The sequence below is a fragment of the Heterocephalus glaber genome, unplaced genomic scaffold, assembly GCF_053883595.1.
Source record: "Heterocephalus glaber isolate CG9 unplaced genomic scaffold, H.glaber_assembly_v1.0 deba00001544, whole genome shotgun sequence".
Lineage (NCBI taxonomy): Eukaryota > Metazoa > Chordata > Mammalia > Rodentia > Bathyergidae > Heterocephalus > Heterocephalus glaber.
In genome coordinates, this window is record NW_028258337.1 from 54,534 (window position 1) to 71,211 (window position 16,678).

The following is a 16,678-nucleotide window of genomic DNA, read 5'->3' on the forward strand; positions in this document are numbered from 1 at the left end:
TTCACTTTCACTCATTGTTATTGGGGTGTTTAGAATTTCTATATCTTCTTCATTTAGCTTTGGCAATTCATATGTATCCAGGAATATGTCTATTTCTTCTGTGTTTTCCATTTTATTAGAGTACAGGTTCTCAAAGTGGGTATTGATGAACATCTGGATTTCTGCTGGATCTGTTGTGGCTTCCCCTTTTTTTCTGAATTGCATGGATTTGAGCCTTTTCTTTCCTTTTTTGATAAGGTTGACTAAAGGTTTATCGATTTTATTTATTCTTTCAAAAAACCAACTCTTTGATTCATTGATTTTTGTATTGTTCTCTTAGTCTCCATTTCATTGAATTCTGCTCTGATCTTTATAATTTCCTTTCTTGTACGAGCTTTGGGTTTGTTATGCTCTTCTTTTTCTAGGAGCTTGAGGTTCTGCATTACGCTCTTTAACTGAGTTCTCTCTGTTGTCCTAATATGGACATTCACTGCTATCAATTTCCCATGTACAACTGCTTTCATGGTGTCCCACAGATTCCTGTATGTTGTACTGGCATTATCATTTACTTGTAGACACTGTCTAATTTCTTCTTTAATTTCCTCTGCCACCCATTGGTTGATCAAGCGGGTGTTATTCAATTTCCTTGTGTTTGTGGGGTTTTGGGGTTTCTTATGATATTGAACTACAATTTTATTGCACTATGGTCTGATAATATACCAGGGAAAACTTCAATTCTTTTACATTTACTTAGACATGTCCTAGAAGCTAGCATGTGATCTATTTTGGAGAATGACCCGTGTGCAGCTGAAAAGAATGTGTATTCTGATTTTGTGGGGTGGAATACTCTGTAAACATCTATTAAATCCATTTGTTCAATAGCTTGGTCCAGTATCAGAATTTCATTGTTAATTTTTTTTCTGGATGATCTGTCTATTTGTGACAGAGGTTTGTTGAGGTCCCCCACTACAACTGTATTAGTGTTTATTTGGTTTTTCATGTCCATTAATATTTGTTTTGTATAGTTGGGGGCATTTGTATTTGGTGCATTTATATTTAGGTTTGTCATCTCTTCCGCTTGGATTGTTCCTTTCACAAGGATGTAGTGACCATCTTTGTCTCTCTTAATTAGTTGTGATTTGAAATCTACTTTGTCTGCAAATAAGGTTGCTACACCTGCTTTTTTCTGGGTTCCTGTCCTGTGGAGAATTGTTTTCCATCCTTTACTTTTAGACTATGACTTTCCTTTTGAGTTAGGTGTGTTTCTTGTATAAAGCATATTGCTGGGTTTTGGTTCTTAATAAATTCTGTCAGTGTCTTTCTTTTGATTGGTGAATTCAGGCCATTAACATTGATAGTGATAAATGATAGATACTGACTCATCCTTGCCATGATGTTTTACTCTTGTTGGCTCTTTTATTTTTTATTTCCCCCCCTTTCCCTTTAGTGTCTTGCCTTGCATGGTGTCCTCTTTCTGTTGGGCCTCATGGAGTTGTGACCTTCATTGTCTTTTTTTAGGATATTGCTTAGAATTGTTTGGAGTGCTTGTTTGGTGTTCATGAAATTTCTCAGGTGTTCTTTGTCATGGAAGTATCTAATTTCCCCATCAATTTTGAAAGATAATTTTGCAGGATACAACAGTCTAGGTTGGAAGTTATTTTCTTTAGGGCTTGAAATACTTCACTCCAGGCTCTCCTTGATTTCAAGGTTTGTATTGAGAAGTCTGCTGTGTTTCTGATGGGCTTTCCTTTGTAGGTGATTTGTTTCTTTTCTCTAACTGTCTGTAGGATTTTGTTCTTCTGTTGGGTTTCTGGGATCTTGAATATTATATATTTATGTGTAGATTTTTTTTGCTCATGGCTAGTTGGAGTTCTACATACCTCACTTATCTGTATGTCCAATTCTCCACCTCTGTCTGGGAAGTTTTCTACTATTACTTCTGTGAACAGTTTTTTTTATGTCAATTGTGCTTTCTCCTGTTTTTTCATGCACTCCTGTCAGTCTAATGCTGTTCTTCTTTGCATCATCTAGCAGCTGCTGCATTGATTTCTCTTTGTCACTTACAAATTCATAGCAGTGAATGCTCATTTTAGGAAAACAGAGAAAACTCAGATAAATAACCTAATGCAGAACCTCAAGCTCCTAGAAAAAGAAGAGGAACATGAAACCAAAACTCATACAACTGAGGAAATTATAAAGATCAGAGCAGAATTCAATGAAATGGAGACTAAGAGAACAATAAAAAAATCAATGAATCAAAGAGTTGGTTTTTTGAAAGAATAAATAAAATTGATAAACCTTTAGCCAACCTTATCAAAAATAGGAAAGAAAAGACCCACATTCATGCAATTAAGAATGAAAAGGTGAAGTCACAACAGATCCAACAGAAATACAGGGGATCATCAATGCCTACTTCGAGAACCTCTACTCCAATAAAATGGAAACAGAAGAAATGGGCAGATTCCTTGATACATATGAATTGCCAAAGTTAAATGAAGAAGATATAGAAATTCTAAACACCCCACTTACAATGAGTGAAATTGAAAATGTAATAAAATATCTACCAACAAAGAAAAGCCCAGGTCCGGATGGCTTCACTGCTGAATTCTACAAGACATTTAAAGAAGAACTATTGCCATTACTCTTTAAATTCATCAAGGAAATTGAAAGGGAAGCAAGGCTTCCAAACTCTTTCCTGGAAGCAAGTATTACTTTGATTCCAAAACCAGGGAAAGACTCAACCCAAAAAGAGAACTACAGACCAATCTCCCTAATGAACATAGATGCAAAAATCCTCAACAAGATACTGGCAAACAGAATACAGAGTGTCATCCAGAAGATCATACACCCTGACCAAGTCGGATTTATCCCAGGGATGCAAGGATGGTTCAACATTCGTAAATCAATAAATGTAGTACACCATATTAACAGAGTCAAGGACAAAACCCATATGATCATCTCAATAGATGCATAAAAAGCATTCGACAAAATCCAGCACTCATTGATGATAAAAAACCTACAAAAAAATGAAATAGAAGATCTTTATCTTAACTTAATTAAGGCTATCTATGAAAAACCAACAGCCAACATCATACTAAATGCTCAAAAACTGAAAACTTTCATGCTACTATCAGGCACAAGACAAGGATTCCCACTATCCCCACTCCTGCTCAATATAGTTCTGGAAACATTAGGCACAGCAATTAGAAAAGAGGAAGAAATAAATGGAATAAAGACAGGAAAAGAAGAAGTTAAACTGTCATTATTTGCTTACAATATGATACTTTACATAGAAGACACAAAAAACTCCACCAAAATACTTCTAGACTTAATCGACAGATTCAGTAGAGTAGCTGGATACAAGATCAACACTCAAAAAACAATAGCCTTCTTGTACAAAAATAAGAGACTCACTGAGACAGAAATTAGGGAAACAATTCCTTTTACAATAATATCCAAAAAATGAAATATCTAGGAATCAATCTAACAAAGGAAGCCAAAAGACCTCTGCACTGAAAACTACAGCACTCTGAAAAAAGAGATGAAAGAGGATAAAAGAAAATGGAAAGACATCCCTTGCTCCTTAGTAGGAAGGACCAATATAGTGAAAATAGCCATACTTACAAAACTACTATATAGACTCAATGCAATGCCAATTGAAATTCCAACAGTATACTTCACAGAGCTAGAGAAAACAATCCAAAACTTCATTTGGAACCGTAAGAGACCTAGAATAGCTAAAGCAATTCTAAGCATCAGAGACATGTCTGGGGGTATCACATTCCCCAACTTGAAACTATACTACAAAGCTACTGTGATAAAATTAGCATGGTACTGGGAAAGGAAGAGACCTGAGGATCAGTGGATTACATTAGAAGATGCAGAAACAACTCCAGACATGCTCAGCCACCTCATCTTTGACAAAGGAGCCAACCACCATCATCAGAGGAAAGATATCATATTTAATAAATGGTGTTGGAAAAACTGGATTTCAACTGGCCAAAGATTAAAACTAGACCGATACGTATCTCCATGCACTAAACTAAGATTGAAGTGGATTAAAGATCTAAATATTAAGATAGAAACACTTAACTTGCTGGAAGATAAGTTAGGTAGAACTCTTGAAGACATTGGCATAGGAAAATATTTCATGAACAAAACCTCAGCAGCACGGGAACTAGCAGAAAGAATCAACAACTGGGATCTCATCTTATTAAAAAGCTTCTGCACTGCAAAAGAAACCACCAACAGAGCTAACAGACAACCTACAATATGGGAAAAAAATTTTAGCAGCTGTATCTCAGACAAAGGACTACTATCTGGAATATATAAAGAATCAAAAAAAATCAGACCCCCCAAATTCAAAGACCCAATTCAAAATTAGGCATCTGAAATGAACAGACATTTCTCAGACAAAGAAGTAAAAGCAGCAAACAAATATATGTAAAAATGTTCAACATCACTGGTCATTCAAGAGATGGAGATGAAAACAACACTGAGATTCCACCTCACCCCACAAAGAATAGCTGCTATCAAGAAATCAACAAATAACAAATGCTGGTGGGGGTTTTGGGAGAAAGGAACCCTTCTCCATTGCTGGTGGGAGTGCAGACTACTGCAACCAATGTGGAAGTCAGTATGGAGATACCTCAAAGAACTAGGACTAGAGGTCCCATTTGACCCAGCTATTCCCCTGATGGGTATCTTCCCAAAAGAATTAAAAGAATCATACAACAGTGATATATGTGCACCCATGTTCATAGCCGCACAGTTTGTAACACCTAAAGCTTGGAAGCAGCCCAAGTGCCCATCAACTGGAAACTGGATAAAGAAAATGCGGGTTTTTTAAATAAAATGGAGTACTACTCAGCCATAAAGAATGAAAAACTGGAGTCATTTATAGCTAAATGGATGCATATCGAGGCCATACTCTTAAGTGAAATAAATAGGACACACATGTGTAAATACCGAATAGTTTCTCTAGTGTAAGAAACTGAAAGTGTAAGTAAGGATGAAAATGATTAAAATGAATAATTGATAATTTGAAATAGGAAAAAATATCCAAAGACAAAGGAGTGAAGGTTGGGGAACGGGAAAGGGAAAGAGGGAAAGGAAAAACTATGAGAAAAGAAAAAAAATGTAAATGATGTCTATGTAAATAGGGAAGGATGAAGGAGTTGAAGGGTGCACAGGTAATGGGTAAAACAATAAGAACCAAGATATATCATGTACAGATCAAAATACCCAATGATAAATGTAAACAAATTGTATACCTAAAATGTACCAATAAAAGAACAAAAAAAGAAAAGAAAATGAAATCTCTGTTTTCATGGTCCTTCCCTGCAATCCTGTTTTCTGTATCTGATATTCTATCTTCAGATTCCCTTAATCTGCTCTGCATGCTTTCAATGGAGTTTTTAATCTCCTGAATATCTGTTTGAATCTGTTTCATGGATTCCATTTCTTTCTTATGTTGGGGGATCATGGTTTCCATTTCTTTCTTGTGCTGGGCATTCATGGCTTCCAGCATATTTCTGAGCTCATCTATTTTGTTTAATTGTTCCTGTTCTAGAGCCTCTAATCATGTCTTTCACTCTGCTCACCATCTCTGTCGGTATCTGGTATTATTTCTGCTTTGAATTTTTCTAAAGCCTCATTCATCTGTTTTGTTACTTCCTGTGCTATCAGTTCAGGGTGTCCAGGTGGTTGTTTATTGGACTTTCCCACCTCATTTCCCGTGGGGGTTTACCCTTGGTCAGGTGGAGGACTGAGTTTGTGCCTTGCTTAAATGTCTTCTCATTTTTGTTTTTGGTACTGTCCTTGATTTAACTCCTGGGTTGATACTTTGAAGTTGTTTATTGTAAATATCTTTGTTGATGTATTTAGAACACTTATAGAATGATTGCTTCTCAGAGGTGTCTTCCAGATACAGCTAGTCTTTAGGTTTTGAGTCTCTAATGGCTCTGAGTCTGTCTCATCCTCATTATACCAGGAAGGACAACTGATTAGATCAATCACGACACCTTAGGCCAAGTGATACAATCAGCAACACAATAGCATCAAGTACCTCCTAGAAAATGACAATTTGTGGTATTTATTAATCTATCACCTTTAACTGTGTGAATTAAATCAAAAGCAATGACCAACCCAACATATGTTTCTAGTGAATAAACTCTTCAATATAGCAACTTTATCCTTTGGGATGGGGAGTTAGAAGGAGTTGGGGAAGGAGGGATAGGTAGGTAGAAGGACAGGGGAAGGTTAGCGGTGAGGCCAAAGGACACAGGTGAGAGAAGGAAAGAGAAGAAAAGAAAAATAAAGAAGAAATACGAGTTAGGGCCAGAACAGAAACACAAAGGGAGATGAAGAACAATGTGGGACAGCAAGGGAGTGAGGGAGAGAGAGAGAGAAAAGAGAAAAGAAAGAAAAAAGAGAGAAATAAAAATTTTAAAAGAGTACATAAAGAAGGAAAAAAATTAAAAATGAGAGCAAAAAAATAGTGGTATTTTTGATAATAACAAATAAAAGATAAAAATGAAGGGACTCCTTCAGGGTATGTCTCTTCTGTCACAATAGACAACGTGAGCAGCAGTGTGCAGTTATAAGTCAATGAATCTCAGTAAGCCAGTCACAGACCCATGAGATTCAGGCAGATTTCTGGCTGCAAGTCCCAAGTTGAGCTTCCTGTCCTCCTGCAGGGTTCAACTGTGCAAGGTTTTATTGCAGGTTCCAATTGCCTTTCCCCTGAAGATAGTCCAGGTTCTGATGGGAGGTGATGATCCCTCTAATTTACCAAGTACAGTGGTCTGGTGTGCTTTTATTGCAAAGATTCTCTTCACTTTTCCAGTGGGCTTCAGTTTTCATCAGGGAGCCTGAGAGAGGCCATCTCTATCTTGTTCACTTCTGCAGCTCAGGACCATGGCTTTTATGCCCCCCGTGCCTCTGTAGTGTGGAACCAGGTAGCTGCACAGCCAAGAGGCCAGAGGCAGAGGCGGGGCGTTGGCGGGCTCTGTTGTTGCATGTGCAGGCTAGCTGGTGGGCGTGCCCAGGGGGTCCTTACCAGCTCTTGGTCACAAGTAGGCTTAGCCAGCTGGACAGATCTGGGTTCAGTCAGTCCTGGGCCCTCTACCCGCACAGCTCTGCCCATGTGGCTCCATGGGCGGCTGGTAGGCGTGCCTGGGGGGTCCTGTTCCTCCTCTCTTGTTCATCACCTCAACCAAGTCCTGATTATCTACCACATCTAATAAGCAGAAAAAAGATAAACACCACTAATATTTATGTATTTCCCATATACAGTCAAATTGTTTCTTCCTCCTGTGATCTCTAAAATCCCACCACCACTGACATGTTCCAGCTTCAGGTATCCCTCATGTGGACTCTGCTTCCATTTCCTTAGTTTCCCAGGTTCCTTGTTGGGCTCTCTAGTCCACCTCTACTTCACTATTGTCACTTCTTGCTTGCAACCTCACCACATCTCCTTATTATGGGCCACAACTATTTCTAAATTAGGGTGCACATGCCCCAGAGGATGCTGGAGACAAATCAAGGAGTGGTACAAGAATATTGGCACTCTAGGATTTTTTCTCATGCTTCAATGATTTATATTTATATGCTTTATAATATACTTGCTCTGTAATATGTTTATATAATATATAAATTAATAAATATACATATTTCGGGAGCACATGATCAAGTTTTTCTTGATAAGTGTTCAAACACCAAAAATGGTCTAGAGATCATTAGGTAAGTTTCAAGTACTTGCTCTAGCATTAGAAGTCCTCCACAGCCTAGTCTTTCCCTAACTCTCAAGTTTCATTTCTGACTATTCTACTACCTTATCTCTCCCCTACACTCCAGTGGATCTGAAGAACATGCAGCTCTCTGATGAGAGAATCTTTGTGTCTTTATTTGTCTTAGATCCCCAGCCCTTGCTTTCACTCTACTTGGTTGGTGATCACCTCACATTTCAAGCCTCAGGGAACTAACCACTGAGCCTCAGATTTCCTGTTTACCCTCAATATTCCCATCACTCCACATTAAAATTGCTCTTTCTTCCTAGCATACTTTATTAAAATCATCTGCTTCTTTATGACCTCCATTGAACTGTGGACACTTTGGGAGCAGGGACTGTGTGCAATCCATCTTTCTCTTTCTGTCATACCCAGTACAGAGTAAACCATATAGTCAGCATCAAGAAACTATTGGGGTTTTTCTAAAGCTAATATTATCAAGTACTTGTTATGTACCTTGCACTGATTTTAGCATAGATTTCCACATATTTTAACTAATGTAAGCCATGTAAGTCAATCTTGATTTTATCTCCATTTTAGAGATATGTAAAATGAGATTCAGAAGTGAAGTAATTTGTTAGGGGTCACATAACTATCTAAGCAGGATTCAAACTCAAGAAGTCTGACCTCAGAGTACATCCTTTTAATCACTATAGTCTGCTGAAAGAACAAACAAAAGAATGAATGTATGCGTGAATGAATTATATGCTAAGTTTGGATGCAGACTTACAGAGTAAATTGGAGCTAAAGGTCAGATTAGGCTGATCCAGAACAAAGATGGCATCATGTACCTCAGCATATGGATTGAACAACACAGAGGTGACCAAAATGTGCGCATATCAAGACACCACAGTGAAGCATATGGAATAGCTCATCATCACTGGCTGAGGGAGAAGATAGGAGGTAGGTGAGGCATACTCTGTCCTTGGTCTAGATGGGCTGGTATTTGGAATACCAAGATTCGCGGTCTGGCCTCAGAGTACTGTTGGAGAAAGTGAAGCCCAGAGAGGAATTGTGGCTTTGTCATTCATTTAGTGGGCCTGCCTGCTGTTTCAGTAAGCTTTAGCAAGTCTCAAAACCACAAGCTTGTAGAAGATCATGAACAAAAGGACATCTGGAGCCAGGTATGGTGATGTACACTAGCAGTTTTACCTACTTGGAGGCTGGGGCAGGAAGATTTTAAGGCAGCCTAGCCTGGAAATTTAGTGACTTTGAAATAAAAGAATTAAAAAAAAAAGATTTGGGATATAGCTCAGTGCAAAGACCTGAGTTTAATACCCAGTACTGGGGGAAAAAATACAAGTACTTCTCCAACTTTACTGTGCCCATAAATCTCCTGGCGATCTTGTTAAAATTCTGATTCAAGAAACCTCAGATGAGGCCTGAGATTCTACCTTTCTAACAAGCTCCTAGAGGATGCTGCTGCTGCTGCTGCTGCTGGCCCACAGATTTCTTTAGAATGAATGTGACACTTTAGTAGACCTTCAGAATATAACAGAGTGGCTGCATTCATCAAGCCTTACTCTGTGTAAAAGACCATGATAAACGTATAGTTTTTCTTCTTTAAGATTTCAGGTACAGAGAATTGCACTTAGTAAGTGCAATTGTACACTGCAAGCATGATAAATACTTGGTATTCACAATCTTATTTAATTGTCACATCTGCTCCATGAGCTATATACTATTATTACCCACATTTTATAGCTGCGTTAACTGAGTCCCAGAGGCTGAAGTCATATAACAAGTAAAATATCTTTTCCCTCACTTTTTCTGAAGTCATAGTCCTGCCAGCTACACATAATGAAGATTTTGTTCATTCCCAGTAGGGGGCAGTGGGAAACGAAGGCAATTTGAGATCAGATGGACTGAGGTTTAAATTCTGGTTCTGTCACTTCCTTGTCTTAACCTCTAAGCCTCTTTTCCCCTTGTTAATAGGGATAATAACAGATCCTGGCTCCCAGGGATGTTGTGAGGATTAACTTGAATAATAACTCTGAGACCCCCTCAGGCAGCACCTGACCACTGGTACAACTCAGCAAATATTAAGTATTTTCTCTGGCCTTAGTTTCTCAGTCATAGGACTCAAAAAACAGTCTGAATAATCTTCCCTTATTTCCCCCCTCCCACAAAGAAGCTAATTTTCTCAAAAATACTAAGCTATGTTCCATCTTCACAGAACTGACCTTTGTGCTTAATGAGGAGGGTCCAGGAGGTCCCCGGTATGTCAGTTCAAGGAGAATTGTCAGCAAAAAGCTGACATAGATGAAGCACTTCCAACCAGACGTGGTACCACTTTTGCCCTGGGTCTCTTGTTCACATCCAGAAGGTCAGATCTTGATCTCCAAACCCTTGCTCTTTCTAAACCTCCAGGTATCCCTTCTCTTGAGAGGGAGGGACCATCCTGAAGGGTTAAGAAGTCTCTGAATGTGGCATTGAGACCCACACAAGCTAGAATTGTCCAAGAGCTGGGACTGGCATCTTGCCTGGAGAAGGGCCAGTTCCATGCCCCCCCCCCTTCATCTAGCTATAAGATGAATGGAAACTAAACATACCAGAATGCCGGGTCTGTCTGTTTGCTATGTTGGCTCAGGGTGGGGGTTTTCTTTCCTATAAACATCCATTGGAGCCCAGTAACTGGAGCCAGAGAAAGATCATTCAGTTCTGATCATCTTAAAAAGGTAGTAGAGATGAAAGAGGGGTTGGAGATGCAAGTCTCCAATCTTGGTCTTTTCTGTTACTGACTTTAATCTCAAGAGAGAAGGGATTTACTCAAGGTCTCATAACAATTTAAGGTCCTACAGACAATGAGACTTGCAATTCCCAGAATAGTGAGAAGCCAAGGAAGGCCAAGGCAGAGCCCACAAAGAATTTAATGCAGTGTTTCAAAATACAAGTTCTGGATCCAAACCATCTGGGTTTAAATTTCAGTTCTGTCACTTATTTACTGTGTAATCTTAAGCAAGTCAACTTACTTCTCTGTACCTACTTCATAAAGTTATTGTGAAGATTGAATTTGTACTTTTGAGGTGCCTAGCACGAGGCAAGTCTTCAGTAAATGAGACATGACAAAGGTCATAAGTATAGGAAGTACCTTGTCCCTCCAGTGATTTGAGTTGGGATGGGGAGGGGAGAGATGCATTGTTGAGGTGCTCTGGATTCAATATCTCCAGGTTCTATGGAACATGGGGTGAGAAAAGGTGCTGAGAAAAAGAAAGTACTTGGAGGTCTACATGGGGTAGGGGTGGGTGGGCATCAGCATGTTTCAGACCCTCATCTTTCTGCTTTCTACTAATAAGCATAGAGATCACATGCAGTGCCAGTGCATACTTTCATGGGCAAAACCTTTGAAGTCATTTTACAAACTGTTCCCTGGTACTCAGTTTTTCCCTATGGCACTTGGGATTGCACAAGAAAATCTTTTCATTTTGGTATATGGGGTTCCCAAAGCCCATAATTTGCCACCTCCTCCCAAGTCCACATACAATTTCTTGTTGGAATCTCCTCACTGGAGAGGGTCATTGCTAAAGAACAGCTCTGGCTATACAGCAACAGAGAAAACCCACATCATCTATCAGTCACTTTCTTACAGATGAGTAGACAACAAAGGATTCTCAGGCAAATAAAGAAAAAGCCTGCAGCAAGAAACCAAAGATTGAAATGAAGAAATAGAAAAACTAACTGAAGGGCATTGGGGAATTTTGGAAACAAAAGAGAACTTCAGGGATAAAATGATCTCTCAGTGAGATTGAAGAAGATATTGCATGCATAAAATAAGAACTAAGAGGCACAAAACAGGAATAATAAAAGGACTCCTCAGAAATTGAAAATAAGTTGCCAAATTTTTTAAACTTCAGTGAAAAAACTGGGAAATAACAATGAGAGAATCTCCTAGGATGTAACCCCCCCAAAAAAAACCCCCAAAGAAACAGAAAGTGGGATAAATATAAGACATATAGATCAGTCCAGTAGGTTCAACATTTAAATAGTAGGAGTTCCAAGCTAAAAAACCAGAAACAATAAAGAAACCTTTATAAAAATCATATTGGAAGTTGATTTCTTACAGCCAAAGAAAGATTTCCGGAGTGTCTAAGAACAGTGGGTCCAGGAAATAGTGGATCCAATTTAGGTAGTCACTGGACCAATGGTCCTTACTTTCACCTTTTCATTCCCTCTTCTGTGTTCTATGAGTTTACTTTCAGCTCCTTTAAAAACTCAACTCAGGGGACTGGGGATGTAGCACAGCGGCACCACTACTGCCTTGCAAGTACAAGGTCCTGAGTTCAATTCCCAGTAACGGAAAAAAAAAACTCAACTCAGATCCTCTCTCTTCTATGTTCAAAACCTCTGGTGGATCCCACCATGTTTTACACATTCCTGTGTGAGAAGTGTTGGTGAGGTGAGACCTCATTACCTATTTTATTTAATTTATTATGAGTTCCATCTCTTCTTTCCTGTACCACTCCAGCAACCTTCACATTTACATTCTTCAGAAATTCCAGGCATGAGAAAAGTGCCACGTACAGTCCTGCCTCAGGGTTTTTGCACTGACTCCTTTTTGCTTGTAATGTTCTTTCCCCAGGTAGCCATCTGGCTAGCTCTCTTACTTCATGTAAACATTTGTTCAATTGCTATTTTTTTCTTGATTGACTTATTTAAAACTTAACCTTTCACTTTCACTGGAAATCCCCATTCCTTTTACCCTGCTTTATTTTTGCCCAGGACACATTACATTTTAACTTGTTATGCATTTTAGTTATTTATCTGATTGTGTTCTCACATTTCCTCACTAGAATCAGCTCCATGGGAAAAAAAGATTGCTACTGTCTTCTTCACTGCTATAACCAGAACAGTGGATCCCAGATTCCAGAACAGTGCCTGGAATACACTAGACACTCAATAAATATTTGTGAAAGAGTGAATAAATAAAGGCACATAATTCAAGGAAAAAAAGAAAAGCTATTAAAATCTCTAACTGAGAACTCAAATAAATAACCTAATGCAGAACCTCAAGCTCCTAGAAAAAGAAGAGCATAACAAACCCAAAGCTCATACAAGAGAGGAAATTATAAAGATCAGAGTAGAAATCAATGAAATGGAGAATAAGAGAATGATACCAAAAAGTCAATGAATCAAAGAATTGGTTTTTAGAAAGAATAAATAAAATCAATAAACCTTTAGCCAACCTTATCAAAAAAAGGAAAGAAAAGGCTCAAATCCATGCGATTAAGAATGAAAAAGGTGAAGTCACAACAGACCCAGCAGAAATCTAGAGGATCATCAATACCTACTTTGAGAACCTGTACTCTAATAAAATGGAAAACACAGAAATGGACAGATTCCTAGATATATACAAATTGGCAAGGTTAAATGAAGAAGATATAGGAATTCTAAACACCCCAATTACAATGAGTGAAATTGAAAATGTAATAAAATATTTACCAACAAAGAAAAGCCCAGGTACGGATGGCTTCACTGCTGAATTCTACAAGACATTTAAAGAAGAACTAATGCCATTACTCGTTAAACTCATCAAGGAAATTTAAAGAGAAGCAATACTTCCAATTTCATTCCTGGAAGCAAGTATTACTTTGATTCCAAAACCAGGGAAAGACCCAACCCAAAAAGAGAACTATTGGTCAATCCCCCTAATGAACATAGATGCAAAAATCCTCAACAAGATACTGGCCAACAGAATACAGAGGGTCATCAAGAAGATCATACACCCTGATCAAGTCAGATTTATCCCAGGGATGCAAGGATGGTTCAATATTTGTAAATCAATAAATGCAATACACTATATTAACAGAGTCAAGGACAAAAACCATATGACCATCTCAATAGATGCAGAAAAGGGATTTGACAAAATCCAACACCCATTCATGATAAAAACGCTACAGAAAATTGGAATAGAAGGTCTTTATCTCAACCTGATTAAGGCTTTGTAGGAAAAACCAACAGTCAACATCATACTAAATGGTCAAAAACTGAAAACTTTCATGCTAAAATCAGGAACAAGACAAGGATGCCCATTATCATCACTCCTGTTCAGTATAGTTCTGGAAACATTGGGTACAGCAATAAGAAAAGAGAAAGAAATAAAAGGAATAAAAATAGGAAAGGAAGAAGTTAAACTGTCATTATTTGCTGATGATATGATACTTTACATAGAAGACCCAAAAAACTCGGCCAAAAGACTTTTAGATGTAATTGAAAGATTTAGCAGAGTAGCTGGATACAAGGTCAACACTCAAAAAACAATAGCCTTCTTATACACAAATAGCAGACTCACTGAGAGAGTAATTTGGGAAACAATTCCTTTTACAATAGCATCCAAAAAAATGAAATAACTGGGAATCAACCTAAGAAAGGAAGCAAAAGACCTCTACACTGAAAACTACAGCACTCTGAAAAAAGAGATCGAAGAGGATATAAAAAAATGGAAAGGTATCCCTTGCTCCTGGGTAAGAAGAACCAATATGGTGAAAATGGCCATACTTCCAAAACTACTATATAGATTTCATGCAATGCTGATTAAAATTCCAACAATATATTTCACAGAACAAGAGAAAACAATCCAAGAATTCATTTGGTACAAGAAGAGACCTAGAATAGCAAAAGCAATTCTAGGCAACAGAGACATGGAAGGGGGTATCACAATCCCCAACTTGAAACTATACTACAAAGCTACTGTGATAAAAACAGCATGGTACTGGCAAAGAAACAGATCTGAGGATCAGTGGACTAGATTAGAAGATACAGAAACAACTCCAGACATACTTGGCCACCTTATCTTTTTTTTTTTTTTTTGGTACTGAGAATCAAACTCGGGTCCTTGCATTTGTGAGGCAAGTGGCGGAACCACTGAGCTAAATCCCCGGCCCTCAGCCACCGCATCTTTGACAAAGGAGCCAACCACCCTCATTGGAGGAAAGATAGACTATTTAATAAAAGGTGTTGGAAAAACTGGATTTCAACCTGCCAAAGATTAAAACTAGACCCATATCTATCACCGTGCACCAAACTAAGATCTAAGTGTATTAAAAATCTATATATTCAAACAGAAACACTAAACTTGCTGGAAGATAAGTTAGGTAGAACTCTTGAAAACATTGGCATAGCAAAAGACTTTATGAACATAACCTGAGTAGCATGGGAACTAGCACAAAGAATCAGCAACTGGGATCTCATCTTATTAAAAAGCTTTTGCAGTGCAAAAGAAACCACCAACAGAGCTAAGAGACAACCTACCCTGTGGGAAAACATTTTTAGCAGCTGCACCTTAGACAAAGGACTACTGTCTAGAATGTATAAAGAACTGAAAGAAAATTAGACCACCAAAATTTAAATGCCCAATTCAAAAATGGGCATCTGAAATCAACAGACATTTCTCAGATAAAGAAGCAAAAGCAGCAAATGAGCATTACTGGTCATTAGAGAGATGCAGATGAAAACAACACTGAGATTCCACCTCACCCCAGAAAGAATGGCTGCTATCAAGAAATCAACCAATAACAAATCCTGGCGGGGGTGTGGGGAGAAAGGAACCCTTCTCCATTGCTGGTGGGAGTGCAGACTGGTGCAACCACTGTGGAAATCAGTATGGTGATACCTCAAAAAACTAGGGCTAGAGGTCCCATTTGACCCAGCTATTCCTCTGCTGGGTATCTTCCCAAAAGAATTAAAAGAACCATAACACAGAGATATATGTGCACCCATGTTTATAGCGGTACAGTTTATAATAGCTAAAGCTTGGAAACAGCCCAAGTGCCCATCAACTGGAAACTGGATAAAGAAAATGTGGGTTTTTTATAAAATGGAGTACTACTCAGCCATAAAGAATGAAAACCTAGAGACATTTATAGCTAAATGGATGTATGTTGAGGCCATACTCATAAGTGAAATAAATAGGACACACATGTGTAAATACTGAATAGTTTCTCTGGTGTGAGAAACTTAAAGTGTAAATAAGGATTAAAATGATTAAAATGAATAATTGATAATTTGAATAGGAAGAAAAGGTCCAAAGGGGTAGGGGTGGTTGGTGGAGATGGGGAAAGGAAAGAAGGGAAAGGAAAAATTATGAGAAAAGAAAAAATGGAACCAAAGTCTATGTGAATAAGGAAGGGTTGAGTGGGTGAAGGGTGCACAGGTAATGGGGAAAGAAAATAAGAACTAAGATAGATCATGTACAGGTACAAGCACCCAATGATAAAAGTAAACATATTGTATACCCAAAATGTACCAATAAAAGTATCTTAGCAAATAAAAAAATCTCTCTCTGTCTCTCCGTCTGTCTCTCTCTCATATGTGTGTCTAACTATGCAAAAAATCACGGTTAAGTATACATAAAAATAAAATATAATATGACTATAAGCAACTGAATGAATATGAGAGATTCTATTTGACCTTGATTCTAGAAACATTCTAGACACCGAAAGATTCTGACATTTGACTTTTGGAGAAGGAAGTATATTTCTGGTTGCTGCTTGGCTAGATTTTGAAAATATTTACATACCATGGTAATGTAAATGCTGTTTATTTGTTTTCAGGTTTTAAAGTCAATCTGCAGAAACTAAGCATGGGAAACCTGTGACTTCATGACAGAATGTTAATGTTAATAATTTGGGTAATATAAAAGGAAAAATGAAACTGACAATGTGCATCATTTAATGAGAGGGGGAGGGTAGTGGCCCTAATATCCTTGTCCTAAAAAGTGGGCAATCAAAATCATTTGTCAAAAATGAATGGAATAAGAAATAGAGGCTTGAGCATTTTTTTCAAGCTACAAAATTAACTAAGAGCAAAAAATGGTATATTTATGTTAACCATAGAAAGGAGTGGAGGGAAAAGTAGGGAGGTAGTGAGCATTAATAAAATCATAAATTGTCATCTTGAGGACTCAATAGAAT

The 16,678-nt window shown here is 38.0% G+C and overlaps 1 pseudogene; it reads right to left on the reverse strand.

The window, feature by feature from the left end:
* LOC147824415 (inter-alpha-trypsin inhibitor heavy chain H6-like) overlaps nt 1–16,678 on the reverse strand; it is a 53,344-nt pseudogene that overhangs the window by 31,105 nt on the left and 5,561 nt on the right.